We start from the raw sequence: 4403 nt of genomic DNA on the forward strand, positions 1-4403 counted from the left end.
GGGCGCCGGGAGGGGCGCGCGGGGCACCCGCGCCCACAGACGCGCGCCGGGCCGTGCGGCCTCCACACTCGGCGTGGAGACGCACTGCGGAGCCCCACCGAACGGGCAGGATGGGGCAGGATGGGGCAGGGCCGCGCTCCACCCCCGGCGACGCTGGCCGCGAGCGCCCGCGGAGAGGACCTGAGAGCCGGCGCCTGGAGAACTGCCCCGGCCTCGGGTCCAGGGACCCCCTCCTCTCCAGCCGGGGGTCCACCCGGGGCGCCTGCCCCTACCGGCTCCAGGGTGTCTTCCCCTCTCCTCGCCCCGGCCCCCCCGCTCCCTGCCCATGTCCCCGGGTTCCCCGCCTCCGGGTCTGGCGCCCGGGTGGCAACCCGGGCACTGCGGGGAGGAAGTCCCGGCGGCGCGAGCAGGAAGCCCAGCGGGGCCGGGCCGCGGAGACGCGGGGCGCCGAGGGGACACCGGCGGGCCCGCCGCAGCGGCCCAGTCTCGACCTCGCCGCCTGGGGGGGGCACTTGACGACCCCCGTGGGGCACTTGACGACCCCCCGTGTGCTCGGCGCCTCGCTGGGTGACGAGAGGGCGCGCACTCGGCTCCGGGCTACCCGCAGCGGGGTTAGGGAGGGTGATCAGTCCACAAGTCTAGGTCGCGTGACCCCGGGGAGCAGGGGAAACGTTGGGTTCCGTGCGACCCCTGGTGCGGCCGGAGGGGCCAGGGCGCCACGCGGCCAGTTCACAATGGAAAGGATTGCCTTCCCCGAGCGAGACTGGGGCTCCCCGGCGCACGCAGCCGGGCCGCTGATGGGGGGAGTGGGAGGTGGAGGGCACAAGCGGACGCCGGACACCCGCCCGGGCCCCGCTCCCACGCGCCTTCAGCCCAGTACCAGCTCTCGACTTTACTGAGCACTTGCGCGTCCCGCACGCGGCTCGGGACCCCGCGGGCCGCCCCCAGGGCCCAGCCTGTTGCAGTGACCTTGCCCCGAGCGCGTCCCGGCCCGGTCCCCTGAGCCGGGCTCGCTGCGCTCGGCTGGGCACCGGAGACCAGCAGGCGGTCGGTTGTCCTGACGACCCGTCCGCCGCCGCCGGCCGGCCCCGCCCCTCCGAGCCGTCCAGGGCCCGCCCGGCTCGGACCTGCGCCGGGGCCGCCACCCCCGGCGCCGCTGCGGACAGTGGGGCCGCCGCGGCGCCGCTCGGCCTCGCCCTCCGGCGGCCGCGCGGCGCGGGCAGCCGGCTGAGAGGAGCCCAGGCGGAGCCAGGCGCCCGCGGAGACCTCGCAGGGCTCCACCGCCCAGCATTGTACGGGGCTGGGGATCAAGGCCCCATGAGCCAGAGTCCGGCCCCAAGCAGCCCCCGGGGAGGCCTGAGAGCAGAGCGAGCGCCTGTCCCCTGCAAGGCCTGGGTTCCAGCAGACACCCGACCTCCCCTGCGGAGAGAGGGACCCCACCAGGAGGCCTCGGGCACCTGACACCTCTCCAGGGTCAGCCCCGCCGCTCCGTCCCTGTGACTGCCAGACTGCCGGGCCCCAGGGGGCCTGACTGCTGTCTGCACCCCAGGCCTTTTGCAGCCTCCACTCTCCAGTGCTGGGCGGGGCTGACTTTGGAGCAGAAAGGCCAGGCAACAGGGACCCCTGCAGGCACTGGGAAGGGGACTGGCCAGAGGCTGCCCACTCGCTCAGCACAGGCGCCAGCGTGCCGGAGGTGCCTGCTGGGCGTCGCCCTTCCTGGGCACTGGGGACACACAGCACCGGGGAGCGGGGATTCGGGTCAGCTCGGAGCTGGTGGGCGCACTACGCGTGGGCCGTGTCAGTGTGTGCACGGGGCACTGTGTGCAGACGGGGGTGTCCAGAAAGAGGGCCCGGGGCGGCGATGCTTGGGCCAGCAGGCATCCACCAGAGGGAGAAGGGGCCCCACGAGGCCGCTTGGGCAGCACAAGTCCGGCGGCTTGTTGGCGGGGCTGGAGAGGTGGGTGTGGGAGTGCACAGAAGGGGGCCCTCCGAGAGGTGCCGGGGTTGAGGTGGGGAAGGGGGCTTCCGGGGAACTCCCAGGTATCAGCAGGAGCAGTTTGCGGTGGGCGGACAGATACACCTGAGGACACGCTGGGCTTGCGGGGGCGGGGATGCAGCGGTGGGTGTGTGCTGTGGGCGGGGTTGGGGCCCCGAGGACCACCCTGCAGCTCCCACGGTGGGGGCGGCGGCACCGAGCTGAGAGGGGAGAGCGCTAGGGAGAAGGGCGGCCCGCCCTGCTTTCTCTCAGCCTGGGCCCCAGCCTGCCCCGTGCCTGGTACTTCTTAAGTGAGCATGGAAGCCATTTTTAAAGCCCTTTCTCCAGGAGGGAGGGTACTGAAAGAAGAGTCAGCTGACCGGAGATTGATTTGCATCTCAAAGGGTGTCTGTTCAGGACCTCACCGGGCAGACCTGCCCACTCCCAGCCCAGCCCCACCCACTTGCTCCCTGCGGGCTTCCCCACCTCCTTTCTGATTTCTGGAAGGCCCGGGGAACTTCCAGACACCCAGACTAAAATGCAGATTCCTTCAGAGGGGCCTAATCAGCCCAGGGGTCCTGGGTCCTGACCCCCACATGCTGCCGCCTCCTTCCTGAGCTGGTTTCCCCTCCTCCAGGCCCCCTCCGGGGCCAGCCCTGTGCCGGCGGGTCAGCGAGGCCGGCAGATCCTGGAGAGAACAGCCCCAGACAGGCAGGGCCCCGGCAGCTGCCCACTGAGAGCTGCCCCCGACTGAGGGAAAACTGGGCCAGGAACCTCTCCGTAGGTCTCCGGACTTTGGCCCTAAAGCCTTCGTTCCCTGGCTGCAGGCACACAGCCGCTGCGGGGCCTGCCCGGTACCCGGCCCTTGGCCTGGCCTGCCTGGGGTGCTGGCAGAGTGACCGGGGCTGGCTAGTCTGGCCAGACGGGCAGGGTGGGGGCATGCAGGGGGACAGGAGGCCGTCCAGCGCCTCACTAGGTTGGAGTCCGGTGGCCACGAGCTGGCAGGAGGGCAGCAGAGGTGCTCCGGGCGGTGGCTGCTCCGTGCCCCCCGGAGGTCCTGTGCTGTTCTTGGAGGAGCCCCAGGATTCACCCCGCGGCAGCCTGGCCCTCACTCCCTGACTCCCTGCCGGCCCCCCAGTCTCTCAGGGTGACCCGTCCACACCCCAGCTCAGCGTCCCTCCTACTGCCTTCACCCACGGGAGAGCCCGTGAGCCCTGCCCGGCACCGTGGGGAGTAATTTTGCCTTTCTCATCCTCTGTCTCTCCCATGAGGTGGGAGACTCCCAGAGGCCTCCCTGTGACCGGAAGGAACGCTGTCACCGTCACCAGCCTGTTCTGGGCTTGCCAGGCCAGGTGGCTGGTGTCCTCCCCCCACCCCCTCCCCGGGCCTGCTCCACTTCCTTTACTGGAGCTCCCCTCGGCGGCCTGGCAGGGGGGTCTCTTGCAGCTCAGGCCAGCTCTCCCAAAGCCAGGTGCTTCTGAGATGGAACCGAGTGTGCCTGGTCACAGGGGGACCGCAGGCCAGAGCCATGGGTCAGAAACCACGGTCTCTCCAGAGCCAGTGCCCAGAGCGCAAGGATGTGAGAGCCGGGGTGGGCCCTGGTGCTCGGCCCAGGCCACCTCATGGCGCATCTCATGGCGCATCTCGGGCCCGGCTGTTGCTGGGAGGGAGGAGAGTAGGGTCCGGATGAGGGCGTTGATTTCACTAAGCACTGGGTAACGAGTCTGTAAGAATTCGCTGCTCTCATCCTCCTCCCCATTGCCACTATCATCACTATCATCACCACCATCATCACCACCATAATCATCACCAACATCATCACCACCATCACCATCATCACCACCATGACCGTCATCACCACTGTCACCACCACCACCAGCACAGTTCTCCCCTGTAGCTGGGCCATCTTCCGTGCAGCATCTGCCCCCCACTGGTATTGAGCCTGGGCCAGTGGAGATGCTGAACGGCCCTGGTAGGGGGTCTGGTGCCTCCTAGAGGGCTTTCCCATAACTCCACCTGCCCCGTAACCTGTGCCCTCCTGTGTCCTTGCCCAAGTGCCAGCTGAGGCCTGGAGGATTCAGTGCCCCAGGTCCCCCTGACCCTAACCCAGCCCAGGGCTGGGAGCACAGGGAGCCCAGGGCTGGGGGGCTTAGGGCTGGGGGTGGGGCAGCTCTTTACCCCAGGGTTTGGAAAGGCCCAGAGTCGCTTCCTACTTGCTTGCCACCCCCCACCCCACCCCCGGGAAGAACTGGAGGCTGATGGTTGTATGCTAGGGCGGGAGCTTCTCCTCTGAACCCTGCTCTCCTCGTGCCTCAGGCGGCCAGGAGCCCACCATCAGCCGTCCTTGGCCCGAAGAGAACACTGCACTGGGACATGCAGGCTGGAAACACGTGGCAACACGCAGCCCTGAGCCCCGCGAGGTCTGCTC

Source organism: Mesoplodon bidens (genome assembly GCF_964165515.1).
Source record: "Mesoplodon bidens genome assembly, chromosome: 1".
NCBI lineage: Eukaryota > Metazoa > Chordata > Mammalia > Artiodactyla > Ziphiidae > Mesoplodon > Mesoplodon bidens.